Raw genomic sequence first — 21,382 nt, forward strand, 5'->3', positions numbered from 1 at the left:
CAGTATTCCACCTTTAACTCTGGCTGTGACTTTAGTTTTTGCCAGGAGCTGACCCTCCTTAGTTTCTTTTCCATTTGTAAGTTTTCTGGGCTCTATTCCCCAAAGTCAGTGAGGGGCAGTTGCTTTCATATCCTGTCTTTTTGTATTTTGGCTAATAATTAAACTGATGCATCCTTCAGAGACCTGCCCAGCCATCCCAGACATGGGTCAGTGAAGATCAGGAAATACCAGTGTCCAGAATTATTCCATCAGGGGTTTTTGTGTCTAAATTTGTGGAAACATATGCCCACGTCAAAGTGTTTGGGGCTTTGATCTTGACTGGACCATGCTATGTAAGACATTGTGTAATTGTGACGGAATGTCTGATTGTTTTCCTCTGAGATTGTCACATCACACATTTGATAATATTGAGTAATTAAGAGGATGTGAGAAAACATTTTTAAAAAAAGGATGTGAGAATGTTTTATTGACATTAGGCATTGGTATAAAAAAGTAAATTTGGTAGGTTAATTAAAATTTTTATAGCATGCACTACATACTCTTTCCACTCATTTTGGAAGTTTCTTTTAAGTAAGGTTGAATCGATCTGAACTTTTAATTCTATACTGCCTGTACATGTACACCTTTTGAACTGTAAATGACTTAGAAAACTGTTTTGATCTTTAGGCTCAAAAGAGAAAATGGTTTTTTTTCCTCTTATTTATAAAGACTAGGATTAACACACTTCAACTAAAATAACAAATATAGGTTGATTAATAAATAAATGATATTACAGAATATCAAATATTACTTCTGAACCAAAATATATATGACATTAACAATAGAACTGTTTTCCCACAGAAGGATAATCTTGTTTATGTAAATGCCAAGTAGGAAAGGAACTATCCTTATACATAAAAACATGAGAAAATAGCCTCCAAGTGACAATTAAATGTCTAAGAAATGGGAGTTAAAATAAATATAATTTTTTCCCCAAAAAGGCATGCCCAATATAGTCATAACATTTACAAATTACTCCCAACAGTTTAAACAACCTTAAGTTCAAAGTATGGTGAAAGCTTTCTGCTTACATTGTGACACTATCAAACACACTGATGTTCAATTTGGATTAGTACTTCAAATGCAAAAGGCACTATACATATAATTGCTAAGGTTCCTGAAAAGTATATGTAAATCACCACATCATATTATTGCTAAAATTTTATGCACTGTGCCTATGGGATAGAAATATACAGCCACCTTAAAAGTATTTGAAATGAGAATGATCAGATTTTGTTGGTATATGTTAAAAAGTTTGATCTTCATATAAACAAATGTGATTGAACAACAACCATTTGGAAGGAACTCTGATAGATGAACAAGACACATCTCTGGGTTCAATATAACCATAGGTTGGTGGAATAAATAAATCTGCATAGGAATTATTAAAGTATAGTTTCAAGTGCTATAATGGAGGTTTTCTTAGAATTTAAAGGAAGAATTTAAAAAGAGAATGGACTGAGAAAAGTGGCCAAAAAAAGAAAAAAAAAAAGATACAAGAAGAAATCAATATTGAAGAACTTAAAGATAAAATAAAATATCTAACTCATGTAGCAAGATGTCACTGGTGATTGAAAGAGGAGTTGAACAAGGAAATAAACAGCAGAGGTTGAATGTACCATTTCATAGAGGTAACCTTGGAATAAGTAGGTTAGCCCTTTGAAACTACTCATCTGTAAATTGAGGTTATTAAAGACCACATCAATCAGTTGTTGTAAGAATCAAACAATACAATTAATATGAGTTGTCTAACACAAATTCTAGCACATAGTAGCCAGCTAGTTTTCATTTCTTTCCCGTTCTTTTTCCATCTCTTATGTCTCCTAAGACTAGAAGTAAAGAGAATCATGTTGTACATGACTATGTAATTTGGATTTAAACATTATGAGTCCCAAACCACTGATTTCTCATTACATTTTATGCATTTGCCTTTTAGAACCAATAGGAAGTAAAATGTAGTGTTACAAACAAAAAATATACGACAGTACTGGCATTTCTCTCTACCCCTGTGTCATAGTTAAGCTAATGTGTCAACTCAGCCAGGTATTAGTGCCCAATTGTTTGATCAAGCAAGCACTGAACTAATTATAATACAAGGACATTTATGGACTTTAATCATCAGTGAGTTGATTGCATAATTGGCTGATTATATCTACAATCAACCAAGGAGATTGGTATCAGCAATAACTGATGTTTTATCCAATCGGTTGAGTACCTTAAAGGGGGAAGTGATTTAGCATTCAGATAGAATTTTCCAGCTTGAATTCGGACAGTCAGTCTCTCCTGGGAGCTCATCAAGGAGCCCCTGGTTTGTAGCCTGACTGCTGAATTTGGACTTATGCATCCTCATGGTCATGTGAGAGAATTTTATAAAATCTCATACTATTTACATATATCTCTTATTAATTCTGTTTCCCTAGAGAACCCTGACTAATACAGTTTGGTACCAGGAATGGTTCTTGAGAAACAGTCTTAAACATGTGATTTCTGAAGTGATTTTGGGAGTTTTGCTGTTGCCTCTCTACTCTAATTAGACACAAGGGTACTAATGACTCCCTTTCCAATAATTAAGAGGCCACTAACAGTCCGTGATGTGAGTTGGAAATACACAAAATATCACCACTGGATTCTCCTACGTCCATGCTTATAAGAGGCAAGGATCTGGATAAGACTGTTTTCAACACCTTAACAGAGTTTTGTGGAGTCAAAAGTTATCATGATGTTGGCTGGCTCTTCCTAGACACTATGGATACAGCTACAAAAGAAAGGGAAGAGCTAAAGCCTTCAAATTTGGAACTTAATCCCTCCATGAATGTTAAGAAGGTTTCTATGTATGCTTTGTAAGAAAATCTTTTTTCAAGCACCATAGACTTGAGGGCTTTGAAAACCAGACTCAGAGTCTCATTGTACAAGTAGCAGAGTTACAAAGGAAATTAAAACCTCAAATTCACAGCATGTCTGCTGTTAAAGTGAAGGCATTGATTAGAAAGGAGTGGAACTCTGAGGATTGGGATGGAGACATATGGGTTGATAATGATATCAGTGGGGACATTGTACCCATAAATTCTGCTAAGACTTTGCCAGATAAAACTTTGATGGCCTGACTCAGTGAGTCCAGACCCCTTCCAGCCCTGAGTCAGGTACCAGCCAAACTAAATCCTGCACTGTCCAGCATCCAGCCTGCCCCAGGGAGTCTGGACCTCCTCCCAGTCCTGAGGTAGGCACCAGTCAAACTCCTGCATGCATGCACTGTCCAACCTCCACTCTGCCCTGAGGAATCTGCCTTCCAACCCCTGCCTGAAGAAATTAATCCTGTCTCAACAGATGAAACTGCAAAGGAATGTCCTGAAGTCAGTATCTTGCAAGGCATTTCTAATCCTTCTCTTTACCTACCCCTACCACCCCTCTTCTCTTTGAAACCTATTACTAGACTAAAATCACAACAAGCCCCCAAAGGGGAAGTACAAAGGGTGACCTATGAGGAAGTATGCTATGTTCTAAAAGAACTGCATGAGATTTCCAACTTACATAGATAGAAATCAGGGGAATGTGTGTGGGAATGGATACTAATGGTGGAAGGAATATAAAGTTGGATCAGTTTGAATTTATTGATGCAGGTCCACTAAGCAGAAATACTGTATTCAACACTGTAGCTTGAGGGATTAGAAAGGGCTCTAAAAGTTTGTTTAGGTGGCTGACTGAAACATGGACCAAAAGATGGCCTATAATATCTGAGTTTGAGATGCCTGATTTGCCCTAATATACAGTAGAAGAGGGAATTCAAAGGAGATTGGAATGCTGGGATGGATTTAGCATTTAAGACCTGCCTACCCACCCCAGGAATATCCAGAGGACACACCATTAACCAGGACTGTGAGGAACAAATTTGTAAGACCAAACTCTGTCTTCCCTGAAGAATTCTGTGGTTGCTCTTCTCTGTAGTCCAGATATTACTATAGGAAATGCTGTAATGGAACTAAAATCCTTAAACATTAGGGATGGTTAGATCTCCGTCCAGTAAAAGTCAAGTATCAGCAGTTAATCACCAAAGGCAAGGTAGACATGGCTACCACAATGGAAGGCAAACTCAAAACAGCAATCAAAAGAGTCTGAGTTGCATAGAGCAATAGTGTTGGCTAATAGATCATAGGGTACCTAGAAGTGAAATGCATGAACACTCTACTAAATTCCTCCTTGATCTGTGTAAGCAGAAGAGTTCTAGGTCTAGTGAACAAAACCCTAACTTGAATTACAGACACAGTGGAAGACACGGCAGGGAAGAGAATTTACTTTTGATGCTGGAGTTCGAGGGACAGCTGAGCCATTCACCTTATAGTTTGCAAACCATATAGGTGAACAGACCAGAGCCCTGAGTAGCTGAGAAGGCCTGGAAAGAAACATGCCCTCCAGCCTACAGCTGAGATTTTAGGAAGCTGGAATCATGGACCCTTAAGAGGAAGAAGGAAGGCTGTACCCTTCCAGAGATTGGCAAGGGCCTTGTAACTGTAAGCTTTCATGCCCCAAAAACACCCTTTATAAAACCAACAGATTTCTGGTACTTTGTGTCAGCACCTCTTTGGCTGACATATATCCTGTCATTACTCTAACTGGGGATCTTTTATTTCTTCTGGTGGCCTTGATCTCTCATCTGTTGTCATTTCCTATAAACCTACAGAGTTCTCTTTCACATCTCTTGTAGGGCTGGTATAGTAACGACTTAGCTTTTGTTTATAGAGGAAAGTCTTAATTTCACCCTCGTTTTTGAAAGAAAGTTTTGGTGGATATGAAATTCTCAGTTGACAGTTTTTAGCTTTTAGCACGTTAAATACATCTTCTTACTGACTTCTTGTTCCTATGTTTTCTGATGTGAAATCAGCACTTAATCTTGTTGTGCCTCCTTTTTACAATATACACTGCTTCTCTCTTGGAGCTTACAAAATGTTATCTTTATCTTAGACATTTGAGAGTTTAATTTTAATATGCTGCAGTAAATTTGGGTTCATCCTGTTTGTGTTTGTTGACTATGTTGGATGTGTATATTCATGCCTTTCATTTAATTTGGGAAGTTTTCAGCTATTATTTCTTGAAAATCCTCTGTCTCTTTCTCTCTTACTTCTCCTTCTAGGACTCCCATAATTCCTGGTGGTTTCCCACAGTTTCTCTTTACTTTTTCAATTTGTTTCTTTCTTTATTCTGCTCCTACACAGGATGATATCAATTTTATCTTCAAGTTCACTGATTCTTTCTCCTGCCAGCTATAATCTGCCATTGAACCCCTCTGGGAATTTTAAATTTCTCTTATTGTGGTTTCAGCTCTGTATTTCCTTCCCTCTTTTGTTGTTCTCTTTCTGTTCATCTTACATTTTCCTGATTTCTTTAGTTATAGGTCCATGCTTTCCTTTAGCTATTTAAACATGTTTACGAACATCAAAAAAAAAAAAAGTCTTTGATATGTTCCAGGTCTAGTATTCCTTATAATGGCTTCTGTTTTAATTTTCTCATTTGCCTAGGCCATGACTTACCAGTTTTGTTTTTTTTTTTTTCCTTTTTTTAATGTTTTGTAATCTTTTGTTGAAATCTGGATATTTTTATATTTTTATGTGTTATTGCTGTAATTTAAACTCTGAGCTCTTTCTTATTCTTATACCCAGCTAGTGTTATGATAGAGATTTCTTTAAATTCAAGCAGCTAACAGTAACAACAAAAAATAATCAGGAAAAAACACCTTCCACAGTCTTTCCAGATTGACCTCTCCAGTGTGCCCTTTCAGGGATTATCCATACAATGAGTTTAGAGAATTGTTCAGTGTCTTTAAAGTGTAGGAGCTGCCCTGATTCTGTCTGCCCATTCTTCTTGTATTGGACATGTACATGTGGCCCTGGGAATTCCTTCATTTACACAGATGTAATTCTTCCCTTTCCCTGGGAAAAAGTTTTCTCAATGTCTGGGCACTGCACTTTATGTTCTACAACCAGCAATCTCTTGTCCCAGGCAGTGTGATTTGACTGCTGTCCCATCATATTCTGTAGGGAAGCTCAGCAAGTTGCCTTCTACAAACCAGATAACTTCTGGGATGGTGAGTTGCTCAGACAAACACTAGACAGATTGAACCAGACATACATGCTGCTCGGATTTGGGATCCATACTAGGAGTGGGTGCTGACTCTGAGCTGAGCCAATGAGGGGAAGGGGAGGAGCCAGTCAGGGTGCCATGTGATCCTACTGCTTTTAAGTAGGCTTTTTATTGACTTGGCACTCTCTCTATTACTGCAATCCCTTAACTGTTTTCTGGAGTTTTCATAAAGATGTTCCTGCCATTTCTTACAATTGTTCAAAATTTCTGTGGGAGGATGGAACCCTGAAGCATCTCACCTTGCCATCTTGATTGGGACAGAGCAATGCAGCAAGATTTTTAACCCCACCTGTTCTTCCAGGATCCTGCTACTCTCCATCAAGAGATAAGATTTATTCTACCTCCCCTTGAACTACACAGGTATCTGTGCCTGTTTTACAATTAGAATGTGGCAGAATTGATACTGAGATTATGGATTTTTCTTGTTTCTCTCTTGTATTCTTACCCTTGGAACTCAATCACTAGGTTAGGAGGATTCCTAGCCAAAAGAACCACTTGTAGAGACACTGAGGCTTCCAGGTGAAAGCTAGCATCAACCACCAAACATGTGAGTGAATAATCCTTCAGATAGCTTCAGCCACCAGCCACTGAGTCTTTCAGATGACTCAGATGAGACATCCAACAATGGAAAACAGACAAATCATCCCAGCTATACCCGTCAAAATTATGATACTCAGCATCCTTGTGCATAATAAATTATTGTTTTATGCCACTAAGTTTTAGATACTTTGTAATCTACATTAAATAAATAGCACATGTCACTACTCAAAATCCCATTTAATATACCTAAGTCTGGATTTATCAATAGAGACTAGAAATGAATAGAGTCATTCAATATGAGGGTAATATTATAAGCAAAGTGCTTGAACATGGCTGGGACAGATAATAGCAAGTGGTTAAAATAATCACTTAAGGGCTCAGGTCGATATGAAGTACACAAAACCAGGACTTGGAGAAAAGGCATAATCCAGGGATGGAAAGCCTCAAAGTTCATGCAATGAGACTGACTATAAAAGAAGGACTATCAGTGTTCATGGTCAGAGAATAGGATATTGAAGATTAAGAGTCAGAGGTGAAGTAATTCTACTTAATGGAAGGTTTTCTTATCTTTGTAGAGATGCTGTGAAGTTGAATGAATTGGAGTTTATAAAGAGTATTGAATACATTAGAAAGGCTATTGAAGAAAAGGTTATTATTAGCAATGTAGATTTTGTGATGGCATTTATTTTTGTTCACAGTAACAATAATGATGATAATATATCACTCTTATCTCTTTGCCATAGTCAAAACTGAGAGGAGGAAAATATTGTTCCTTCTTTAGTGTTCAAAAATAATTGAGATAAAAAGATAGGAACATCTCCACCAATGTCAGTCTCCTGTCATGATAGTTAACCATAGCACATCAGGCAGTAACCAAAGGTGTGCTGTTAAAATAATAATTCTTATTGTCTGCATTTAGTGTGGGGAAACAAAGCAAAAATAGGTAATATTTACAACGGTGACTGGAGTGAGATTCTTAACAACCTGCAATGTAAGTGCCAAATAAATTTCAGACTATACAGTATATAGAAAACAGAGATTACCACACAAAATAGGCCACATATTAGCTAAAGTTCTTTTTTTGCAACATCAATCAATGTGCAATGCTGCAGAAAATAATTCCAGGAAAAATATAAAGACACTAGCTACAGACAACAGCTGAATCCAGTTAATAGCTGTATATGCTTGATAATAGGTAATAACTGATGATTTTTTTTAAATAAAAAGGAAATTCTGGGGGAAATGAATGATGTTAAATATGGGAATAAGATTGACCCAGAAAAGGAATGAATAATTGAGGACAGAGTTTCATAGTATGGCCATCACATATATCAGTGAACAAAGAAATACTGTGATGTAGATTGAATCATTCTCCCCATACATCCAAATCTTTATTCTTAGTCCTTGAATATGACCACATTGGTAAAGTGAATCTTCGAAGATGTTATTAGTTAAAATGAGGCAAACCTGGATTAGGGTGTGTTCTTACTCCACTATGACTGGTGTCCTTGTAAGTAGAGGAAATTTGGATACAGTCAGTAAGAGAGAGATGGAGACCAAGATTGAGTCTTGCTGCTGCAAATCAAAGTACACCATGAATTCCTGGCCATCAACCAGAATCCAGGAGAGAAGCAATGAGAAAGAAATCTTCGTTAAGAGGAAGCATGGCTCTGCTGACACTTTGATATTGAACTTCTAGACTTCAGAACCATACAACAATACATTTCTGTTGTCAAATAATCTGTGGAACTTTGTTATGGTAGACTTGGCAAATTAAGACAGACTGAAAATGAATTTACAGACATGTTGAGTTGAAGAATTTTTGATGAGAGAATCATAACTGCTCTCCTAGGTCATGTCAAAAAAAAAAAGGTAACACTATTGCAAAAACTGAGGATCTTTGTATATATTCAAGAGGATAGTCATGATAGCATTTAGAATAGAAATTGTGGAAGAAGTTCTATATGATCAATAATATATAATACTCCAGTATCCAAAAACTTACTTTCAAACTGAAATAAAACCTGGAGTAGCTATATACAGATGATATAGACTTTAAAAGCAAAACTGTTATAAGAGAAAAGGAAGGACATTGCATATTAATAAAAGGGATGATTCACTAGGAAGAAATAACAATCATAAATATATATGCCCCTAACCAGGATGCCCCAAGATACATGAGTCAAGGCAAAACTGAAGGGAGAATAGACATCTATACAATAATAGTTGGAGACTTAAAAAAGAAAAAAAAAAAAAAACTGAAATAGGTGTTTTATACATGGTTTCTAAAGAAATTGTAATAATAGAAAAGGAATAATATAGAATGAGATGTAACAGACACAACTAGCACATTTCAGAGGATAATTAAAACATGATTAAAATGTTTAAACTGAGGAAGAGTTCATGAACCTTTTTGGCCATGCTCATAGCTCCCTTCTAAGAAGGTTGGTCAAAAGAAGCCTTTCTAGTCGGTTGAGATTCTGTATCTTAAAGAAAATCTAGGCCTTGGTTCTGCAATATTAAATTGCCGAATTTAAGTGTTGCTTATAAACTTTGATCCAGTAAATTCACATTATTTCCAAAAGAAAAAAGCAGACTTGTGAACAAATAGAGCCACTTGAAGTACATTCATAGTAATAAAAATGATAATCTTCCTTGACAACAACAATGGGATTAAAAAAATTAAAATACAGCTAATTTATATAAAATTTATTCATATGCTAAATCATGGTTTGTAAAATATCCCTTGAAAAAGGTATCATGTTCACAACATAATATTAAGTAAAACTGGATTCAAAATTATTTATATAATGTTATTAAAATTTTTGAAATATATAAATATTTCATTATAAAAAAGTAAATTCCTTTAAATTGGTATTAATGGTGGCAAGTGCTGGGCTTGTTAATAGGGATTTTCTTTCTTTTTTTTTCTGTATCTTATATGTTTTCTAAGCATTCTCTAATTTACAGAAGGTATTTGATAATTAATATTTTATTAAAAAGAATTACTTTTAACCAAAAATTAAGGAAAAAGTGCCTTGCTTAAAATACAAAATTTCAGCACTTTAGTATTGCCTACTCAAGTCCAACAGGAATATTAATTCATATTTCTCCCAAACTTAGGATAATGTCTATCCAACTGAAATACTGTTATAGGAGTGCTTACCCAATTCTGCTAGATGGTCCACTAAAGATTTAGGAGTGATCTAGGGGGCGGTGGACTTGGCCCAGTGGTTAGGGCGTCCGTCTACCACATGGGAGGTCCACGGTTCAAACCCCGGGCCTCCCTGACCCGTGTGAAGCTGGCCCATGCGTAGTGCTGATGCGCGCAAGGAGTGCCCATGCAGGGGTGTCCCCCGCATAGGGGAGCCCCATGCGCAATTAGTGCACCCGGTAAGGAGAGCCGCCCAGCGCGAAAGAAAGTGTAGCCTGCCCAGGAATGGTGCCGCACACATGGAGAGCTGACACAACAAGATGACGGAACAAAAAGAAACACAGATTCCCGTGCTGTTGACAACAACAGAAGTGGACAAAGAAGAAGATGCAGCAAATAGACACAGAGAACAGACAGAAAGGGAGAGAAATAAAGAAATCTTTAAAAAAAAAAAAAAGAGTGATCTAAGTTTTTTCTTAAAGAAATCTTTAAGTGGTGGCTACATATTTAACATGTAGTGTGTCAAAATACTCTCAGGGAAGTAATACCACTTAAATGTCAGGATGGCAACTCCTTTCTGTTGCCCAAGTCAAAATCCTTGAGATATTCATCAGTCCTCTATTTCTTTCACCCCATCCAAGATCTTATCAGATCCTATTGGTTTTACTTTCAGACACCCAGAATCTGACCATTTCTCACTATCTTGATTGATACCGTTCTCTTCTAAGCCAACATCACCTCTCAACCAATTATTGCAATAATCTCTTTAACTATTCTTCCTGCTTCTGTACTTGGCCCCTATAGTCTGTCCCAAGGTGGCAGAGTAATCCTTTTAATAATAAGGATTTAACTTTTCTACTCCAAACTCTGCAAAAGTTTCCTGTTTCACTCGGAATAAAAGCACAGTTTCTACCAAATACCTACAAGGCTTTTCCTCATCTGTCTCCTATTACTTCTCTGAGCCATCTCCAACTACTCTTCCATCATCCACACATTCCAACTATGGTGTACTTCTTGCTGTTTCTCAAACACACTGGGCAAACCCCTGTATTAGGGCCCCGCCCTGGCTATTCTCTTTACATGGGATTCTTCTTGCCCACATAGCTGCATGGCTATGCCCCATCTCCTAGTTTTGCATAAGGTTATCTTTTCAGTGTGACCTTCATTGATAACCATTTGTAAATTGTAGCCAGCACATGCCCAGCCTCCTAGACTTGTGATTCCCATCATTCTGCTCTACTTAGCTTTTTCTATATAAATTGACATTTTTTTAATGTAAAAAATAATTCACTTATTTATTATGTCTAGTGTATTAGTCAACCCTGGGGTGCTGATGAAAAGTACCAGAATTCTGTTGGCTTTTATAATGGGTATTTATTTGGGGTAGAGGCTTACAGTTACTAGACCCTAAAGAGTCCAACTCAAGGTACCATAAGAGGTACTTTCTCACCCAAAGTCTGTTGCCATGTGTTGATGCAAGCTGGCAGGCGATGTCTGTGAGGGTTCAGCCTTCTTCCTTCCTCTTAAGGCTCTTTGTCCCCAGCTTTTTCCTATCTCATCTGTATGCTTGTCTTTCTCCCTGGGCTCATTTCTTTCCAGGCTCAGCTGCTCTGGTCTCTCCTCAAGGACAGCTGTAGAATCTCAGGCTCCTCTCTCTTCCTGAGAATCTGCTTTGGTGTACTCCTTCTCCATGTATTTACTTCCATGTGAGCATCTGTTTTATCCCTAAGGGGGCTGGGACTTGATGCCAAGTCATTCTGTAATGACATGGTTGAGCCAGAGTCCTAATCTTAACATAATTTAATCAGACATTTTAGCTGAATCTAATACCATCAAAGGATTATCATGCCAGAGGAACTGGCCAGTTTACAAACATAATCTATATTACTTTTGGGAATTCAAAAATAATATAAAATACTACATTCTAATGTTTACAGTGCATCTATATCAGCTAGAATATAAGCTCACAAAGGCAGTGATTTTTGTGTGTTTTAATCACCAATATATAGCAAATACATCAAAGAGTATGTGGGCAAGGATTAAGCACTCAGGAAACATTTCATAAATGAAAGAATAAATGGGTTAATACACATTTTCCTGATGCTCAAAAATTTTAAAAAAGTAAAATATACATCCATTAAGCTAGAAAAAGCATGCATAGTTTCCCAACAGTGTATTGATAGCTTTTTAAATGAATGAGTTATCTCTTGGTGTTAGAGATTATCCTAGATAACCTGAAATTCTTTTTCAACTGTTTAAAGGAAATGATTACTGTGGCAGACTCAGCTAGCCAACCACCACAAATCTGTGCTCCCGTAGTGGTTAATAGGAAGAAATTACCTACCTAGGGACTACAATTCTCTGCCATGTGACTACTTATCTTGAGTGAAATCTGTGTGCAAATGACTCATATCATTTTTAAACTGAGGAGGTTGAAGTGAGTGCACCTATTTCTAAATAATCTTTTTCTTATTATCTTTTTTCAACTTGAAGTAGAGGACTTCAAGGATCTAGTGGATAGTATGCTAGAGATAAAAATGCCTGGGCCCCTAAATCATTCCATGGAGGAAATCCACCTGCGAAACACTAATACCTTTAGTTGACTGTGACGTGAGTGAAGAATATACATCTATCATGTTACTTCGTTGAAATTTAGAGGGTTCTTTGATATAGAAAGTGGCATTACCTTAACAAATGAAACTCTCAGAAATAATTTATTTAGACAGTAAAGTTGGGCAACATAATTTTGCATGTGGTCACAACTAAAAAAATTGTGGTCTTCCAGAACTGTGAAATTTGAGGGAAACAATTTTCTGGGATGAACAATTGTTGAGTGACACTAAATCGAATGAAAAGGTTAAGGCCACTGTTCATAAGAACAGGGTATGCAGGGTTGATTTACAGCAAAGATTATTTTGGAAGGTAAGCATAAAAGAAAGAAAAAGAAATTTAATCGCTGAGTTAAATGAGTGTGGTTGGTTGGTGGTCCTGGAAAAGGCTGAAACCAATTTAGTACATGTGGGGCATTTGTAGCAGATTAAGTAAAGAAGTGATAATATGAAAAGGGAAGCTCTAGTTTGTAATTTTGTCTCAGTGTTGGAAGAAAGTGTTACATCATTAAAGGTTGGTAGAAGTGTAGAACATTGAATTTCAGGAGTAAACTTTATCTTCAATAGGAATGTTTCAATTTTTGAGAAGAAAATTCTCTTTAAGCCAAAGAAATTTCAGATGTCTAAAATTGGTCTGGAATAGCAGGGGTCTGTGCTAATGAGGACAATAAAGAGATGTAGAGTTCAGTGACACAGAATTTGAGTGGAAAGAAGAAAGGAAGAGGGTAAACAAATGAGACAAAAATGGTCTGAAGAGTCAGAAATAATTAAGGTCTTCTTTGTTTCTTTAATCTAGGATAGTCAAAGAATTAAGGATTCTATGAGATATCTTCAGCTTTAGCTTGAAATATTAATAAATACAGTAAAACAAATGTATTCTCAATACTTTTTCTTTAATCATTTGATCATGTTCCTAGTGCACTTTGATTCCTTTAACAAATTCATTTATGTGTTATTGCAATTATTAGCTTACTTAAATAATACATCTCTCACATTGTGAAATCCTTCTGTTTTTATAGTAGGTGCTTGATATGTATTTTCTAAATAAATTAATAAAGGAAAGAATAGATGAGTACCTTCCAGAACATGTACAAAATAGACTGGTTACCAATCTCATTCTTAGATGGATATAAAGAAAATTCAAGAACCAGTTTTTTAGATTCTAATCAGATATTTCTTCACATTCTGAGTTCAAAAGAAAGTTCAAGAGCTCTTCCCTCTAGCAAAAGTATGATTACTTTCTCTAGATATGGTTTTTCTGTTTAAGTTCTTATTATGTGCCAGGAGGCATGAAAAACTCTTTACTGCATTATTTAATCTGTTTTTGAATACTAATCAAGTCTTATTATGCCCACTATTTTGTAGGTGAGGAAACAAGCTTACCATGCTAAGAACTAGCCAAAACCTGGGCTACTAGGAAGCGATGAGCAAGAATTTGAACTCAGGCTTCCCAGACAGGAGCCTGAGCTCTTAACCACTATTCTGTGCTGCCTCTCTAATGCCAAAACACATAGGAAAAATTTCCTTATCAAAATGTCACTGTACATCTATGACAACAGATCTTATAGTAATGATAGGCAAAATGTCAAAAAAATTTTAATATTTTTTAATTAGTTTCTATTATCCTAATTTTTAAAAAAGTTTTTAGATGTTTTTATATTTTATTTCTTATTTTTAAAGCTATCATTATTTCATTTTCTTATTCATTTTATTTGGTTATTTTGTTTCCTTCATTTCTGAAGAAGTTTTGGATCATGGAAGAGTTACAATTGTGGCAGGGGAAGATCATTGATGTGGGGTGTCAGTGATGTGGGATATACATGGGAGAAAGTTCATTTGGACATATATATATAAGGCATATAAATATGTTCAAATGTTCATGGGGCAATGTCATGGTGGGTGCATATTCACACAATAACCTAAGGAATGTCAAATTTACATCCTGGGGAGATCTGCCACATTCTCTAATGGAACACGAGGAATCTACCAGTACAGGGGCAATGACTAGTGATGGAGAATGGTCCTTTGATGGGCCCTTGATATCGATGACTGTGCTTATGAATCTTTACTCTTCAAATGACAACATAGCCTAGTATTATAGGGTGCCTCCTTGTTGCTCAAATGTGGTCTCTCTTTAAGCCAAACTCAGCATATAAATATATTACCTTCCCCCCAGCATGGGACATTACCCTCAGGGATGAGCTTCACTGGTACCAAGGGATTACTACCAAGCACCAAATAGTAGTGCAACTAGAAAAAGACCTTGACCAAAAGGGGGAAAGAGTAAAGACAGATGAGTTTATATGGTTAAGAGACTTCAAAGTGAGTCGGGAGGTCATTCTAGATGTTATGCTTATGCACATCTCAGCAGGATCTCATTGTGTGCCAAAGTAGATACTACCCCAAACAGCAGGGTTCCTGAGGGCTCTGGAGACATCCAGACACTATAGTCAGAGCAGATAGCTCAGGAGTTTGGTGCTTTGCCAGTGGGCCCTACTTTGGAATTTATGCTTCCCAGAGTGACAGACTTGGACTCAGTTGTGATTTCTCTACACATGGCTCTTTAGTTCTTCTATTTGAATCTATAATTAGTACTAGAGTTGGTAGATGTATGTCCAAGAGATTTAAATCTTTGGGCTGTCCATGTGCCAGCTGGGCCCAGAATCTCAATGGAGTTGCAACGCCTCCTCTACAGTTCATTGTTCTCACCCAGGACAACTAACAAGGATGTGATGATGGACAATTATCATACCAAGGAGCCAAGAAAGTGTACAACTGCAAGCAAGAGAGTCCCATCCATCGGCCATATAAGATCACAGGCCCCTCTCAATAGAGGTGAAGTGGACGCCACCACCTCAGAATCCTCAGGATTGGGGAATGAACTATGGACTGAAGTAAACTTAACTAATATTCTACTACAGACTTATTGTGATTCTAGCAATGGAAGAAATTATATCATTGATGTGGAGGCAGTGACACTGGGGGTTCTAAGGGCAAGGAGAGGGAAAAACAGGTGTAATTTGAGACCATTTTCAGGACTTGGGAATTGTCCTGAATGACACTGCAATGACAGATACAGGCCATTATATATCTTGCCATAACCTACAGAATTGGGTGGAAGAGAGTGTAAACTACAATGTAAACTTAAATCCATGCTTAGTGGCAATGCTCTAAACTGTGTTAAATCAGTTGCAATGAATGTACCCCACTAAGGAAGGATGTTGTTAATGTGGGAAAATATGAGAGGTGTGGGGAGAAGGGCATATGGGAATCCTCTGTGTGTTTATATAACATTTATGTAAACTAAGTATCTTTATAAAAAAAAAAATAGGTGTAATATGGTGGCATTTTCACAACATTGAAATTGTCCTGAATGATGTTGCAGTGATGGATATAGGCCATTATATATCTTGTCATAACTTTCAAAAATGTGTGGGAGAGAGCTTAAACTATAATGTAAACTATAATCCACACTTAGTGGCAATGCTCCAAAAAAAAAAGTAGCAGTACAATTTATTATGATATATCTGTAAAACCCACTCATTAAAAAATACACATTAAAAAAAAGTCCCTCCTCACTATATGTGCCTATGAAAGCCATGTTTCAATCACTATAGTTTTTTATATGTCACTTAGATATTCCATTTTTCTACTTAAATTGTTACCACTGCTCCTCTCTTCTGATTTCTACCTATTTGGAGAGATTCTATTTATTAATCAGGACATTTGAAATACAGTCTCTTCCATGAAGCAGTCCCAATTCACAAAATCTAGAAAAACTTTATCTCCTTTTATAATATTTAATAATACTTTTAAATAAACCTCTATAGTGAAGACAGTGCCTCCTTTGAGAGTTTATAGTCAGATATCTATCCAGTAAGCACAATTGCCTAGACATCAGGAATGCTGTCCAGAAAATTTTTCCCATTCTATAGAATTTTGAACATAGTAGGTGCCCAATAGAATCATTTTTATAAAGTATAAGGGCTGAACAAATGAAAGCTATTGTCCATTGTCGTGTAATTATTGATGAGATAAACAAATCTTCCTAGTATTCAGAATTTAAAAACACATTGTATTTATGCCATAGCAGTGAAGTCTGTGATATTTACCTTCTGCCACAGCCAAAAAGAAATTCTAAAGGAAACATTCTCAAGAAGACTATCAACTTATAATCTAAATATCCGGACATGAAAATACCATTGCCCATATCCTAGTTTAGAGCCAATTAAAAATATTCTTCAATATATGAATAAAAAATAAAAAAGATGTCCAGTCTGCTGAAGCTAGGAAAATTGGCTTCACAGCTGGCTGACTGGTTCATTCAGCAAGAAATCGGTCGACTTTCAAAGACCTGAAAAAATGCATTTTACATGGGAGTTAAAAGAACTCAGGCAAATTAACATTAGCTTGGAAAAACAAGAAACAGATCAAATCCTCATTGACCTTCTCGAGCTAACCTAATACTATGCCTATACTTAAACCTATTTCATTGAATTTTCAATTGTGAACTCACTTACTGATACAAATATTCAATCTCAGAACTCCATGAGTCTTTAGAGTCTATGGTCTTCTTTTCACTTATCTGTTCTTGATTTCCTTCCTATTTCTGTCAAGCTAGCCCACCTTTCTCATGATACAGGTCCCCTTTTTTTCCCTTCAAGGAAACCCTTTGTGTTACCTAGAATCCTAGGACTGCACTGTAGGACGTGCCTTCTGTCACTTGGGATGCAACCGAAAATGCCTCCTGCTCTGTCTTCCTGAGAAGTGGAGAGGAAGTTTGCCATTTATACTATTTAATGTATTTCCTGCAAATGTGTAGGAAATGCCTGTTTGAAGTTCTAAGGCAAACTACCTTGATGTTCAAAGAGATGAGACAAACTACTTGATGAAAGAAATCATATTCAAGAAAGAATCCTATGAGAGGAAGACAGCTTGTTTATTTACATGAAGATCAAAGAAACTACACATGAATTGAGGTGGCATTTTTTCCGTGAGTAATTTGCAAAGAGTAATCTATAAGCCTGAAAGAGAAAAGTGGTAAGTCTTTAGTGAAGATGTTTTGGTTTTATGCATTAACAAATACTAAGCATACTAAAGTAATATACTTGTAAAATTATTTGACTTTTTAAAGAAATCTATATTTTCATATAGATGAATATTAAATTATCTATTTCACTGCTATTCTTGGTTATAAGCTTTTTAATTGTTAAGAAATAACTGACATTTTGGCTCTCTGAATGCAGTGAAAGCCACACTTAATAAATGATTGCCATCAATGATTAAAGGCCTTTACAATCAAAGCTAGTAGAGTGTTGTACAGATGCCAGGATAATTTAATACAACAAACAGAATTGCTCTACATATCCAAGACCATAATGATTCTTTCTCTCAAAAAGAATGGATGGTGCCCCCAAATGAGAAACTTTAGAGGGGATGTTTCATTTGAAGGAAAACCATACATTCTCAAATCATTAACTTTTTCTTCCTCTATGTTATACACCTCCTTTTTCTCTTTTACTAAGGTTGAGTTTTAAAGAATAGGAAGGGAGGCAAAAACACAATCAACTTCCAAATCACTTTGGCACAGTACAGCAAAATGCATCCAATTAAAACATTAAACAGTATGCTAACAATTATGCTTCTTATGGTGGCTTTTCATCAAGGATTTCAAAGTCAAATTTATAATTTCTTAATTGTGCTTTGGACATCTGAAATTCTCATTGCTGGCAAGTCTTCCTACAACCTTTTTCCCAAATGCCACTCCCACTCCCCACTCAGCTCTAACTGAATTGGATGAAGGGCAATCATTTTGCCTTCCAAATTTGCCAGCTTTGGTTCCCCCTTCATCTTCCTTTGCCTTCACTCTACTAGCTGAGTGATTGTGTCTGAGTAATTTGTAAGCAGAAGTGGGTCAATTCTAAAATGTTAAAACCCATAGGCTTTGAAACTGAAAAAATAAGGAAAAAAAAAACCCATAAAAACACCTTCTTCTATTGCTAGAATTTAACTCTATAATAGAACACCAAAGCTGACTTACTAGAGTAAGTCTACTCCAGTCCTTTGTTCATTCCTCAGTCATGAGGATACTGGGATGGTGATGCCTGCTCCGCCTCTAATTGAGAGGGGGCTTAGATCCATCCCATGGGGCAGATAGATGGGACTATCTTGCTTGTGCTTACAGACTCTCTCTGTTCCTTGGGATGGTCATTATGTAATATTTATGTATTCTAACTATCTTTTTTAAAAAAATAAAAAAGTTTATTAAAAAACAAAACACCTTCAATGACTTTCAGTCATAAGTGCTTAGCTTGAAGTACCCTACCAGAGTTCTGACTCCAGAAGCAACATGTGCAGTGATTATCAAAGACCAACAGTTAAACATGCAAATTAATGCTTATAAAATGCCCGTAAATGACATCTCTAAATAGATTACTTGTAAATACATTGTCATTCCCCTAACAGACCTGTATGTCCTTAATGAACTCTTTTTAAAGATAATATAAACTAATAATACAAAATGGCTTAAACATTGTACAGATAATCAAAATCCCAAGTTATGTGAGTCTAATCATGACAATTTTATTTAATGATATTATCTTCTACAACCACAGAACCCAATGACTTTTACTCTCCTAAATGGCCTTTTCTGGACTTCTGTAGGTAAATTTGTCTTTCCTGCTTCAAAAAGTAACATTTTGCTTTATGTATTTTTTTTTTTCATACTTCCTTCCTTTAGAATAAGGATAGAAGTCTACTCACTTTAACATGTCATTTCATTTTGGAGGCATAGTTTTTAACTGCTCTAAGCTGATAATTCCTTTCTTAAATTCCCTTCTTCATATTTTAAGCACTTGAAAAGCTTGCCTTGAATAAAATTAGAATTTCTTATAGCCATAGTTTAAAAAGCACTAAATGCAAAGTCCTAAAATATCTAGAATCTAGTTACAAACCTGTCATTAGCTATCCATGCATTATTTAGCAGTCAAGATAAATGCTGTGGTACCTAGTATCATTATCTTTAAAACAAAGTGAATGATGCTAATATGTTCTTTAAACATTAAAAAAACATACATTTTAAACCTAAAGTTTAATGTTTTATACCTTGAAGTTCCTGGTACTCTTAAGCCAAAAACAATAATGCAGTTTGCATTGAAAGCCTACACTGTAGAAGGCACTGAAGCAGTATGGCAAGTTTATAGGAGATGAACGATCGGTTCTTCATTTATTTATTCTTGCATTTGTATAATTTTTACCTGTCTTTTCCATATATATTACCTTTTTTGATGCTCATGACCACTCATGAAATAGATAGGAAAGTTATTATTAATACCATTTAAAAGATAAAAGCAATTAGTTGTAGAGAGATCAAGCATTTATTAGAAAATTCCAGAACATGAGAGAGGCAGAAGTAAAACTATGCAAGACATTATTTTTACATATTGATTAGTATGTGCTGTTCTTGAATGACATTCTTATGCCTGTTTTCCTGAACCACATGCTATTGCCCCACTGTGAAGAGGCATTACAATTTTGTATTTACTTCTAATGTATCTCAAAGGGAACCTTGTTTAATGATATAGCATTTGTAAATCTCTTTGAATAAAGGAATCATTTAAATGCAAAGTACCCCTGAACATTATCCCCTTTACTCTCCCACTGGGCACATAAAAATCAAATAGGGCTGACTGTGATCTTTTAGGAGCATAAAAGTGTCATAAATTGACTCTTTGCACCTTGCTGCACCACCCCCTGGAGGAACTTTGTACCTCATGCAGATCACTAAGTGATGCTATGATGCCCAGGCCACAAGCCCTCCATAGAGCATAGCAGGATAAATTGACAAGCTGAAAACCTTTCCCAAACTTGCACTTAGTCTCGAATCAGCAGGTATTGGGAGTTAAGTTTCTTGCACAGCTCGAGCAAATGCGTGCAGGCTTGCACAAGAGGGAAATCATGGCTGCTTGCTGGAGACAAAAAACTCTGCACAATATTGCCCCATCTTGGTTCCTTTGATCCTTGTGAGCTCTTCCTCTTCCTCTTTTTCTTTTAATTCTCCATTTGTGTCCAAAAGTTGTTGCTTCTATGCTGTATCAAACAGTCTCCTGACACCATCCCCCATTATTTTCTATTGCCACTCCCAAACATAGGTCATTGACACGTTGAGATGTTCTGGTATTCGTTTGCTGCTAGAGTTTCTTTACTTAACAAATTATATTTCTCCCAATCCAACTACCATCGATCCTTTTCATGAATAGGGTATGCCTCTTTTCTACCCTACATAATTCTTTAACTTCAGTTTATGGTATAAGCACCTTCACAAGAAAGGCCTGGGCCTGATTTTCCTTTTACAACTAGGCTGTTATTTTAATAGACCTTGGAATCATTAATGTTTATAACTGATTTCTCCTGCTCCCCTCATGTTTATCAACATATCAAATCTACAATTTTCTGCTCAGACACATCCTTCATAGAATTACTCAATTTTTAATTTCCTATGGTTAAATTTACATATGGTGAAAGGCACAGACCAAAATGAAAAGCTCAAGTTTTGAACAAATGCTTAAATTCTATAAACACCCTTCAAGTAGATATTGAATATTTCCCCCAATCCAGAATATTTTCATCCAACAAACTTCCATAATCCTGTAAAATCCTGATTTTACCACTATAAATTATTTTCCTCTTCAAAACTTCATAAAAATAAAATCAAATAGTTATTTATTCCATGGGTCTGCCTTCTTTGCAAGTCCTATAAATTCTAGAAGCAGCTTGTTAATTATTACAAAAGAGCATGTGTACTTGCATTGTTCTGAATCCATAATCAGTTTGGGAAGAATTGATATCATTATAATATTGAAATTTTTTATCCATGAACAAGATATATGCTCCATTAATTTTGTTCTTG

This window comes from Dasypus novemcinctus, chromosome 16 (genome assembly GCF_030445035.2).
Source record: "Dasypus novemcinctus isolate mDasNov1 chromosome 16, mDasNov1.1.hap2, whole genome shotgun sequence".
In the NCBI taxonomy this organism is placed as follows: Eukaryota; Metazoa; Chordata; class Mammalia; order Cingulata; family Dasypodidae; genus Dasypus; species Dasypus novemcinctus.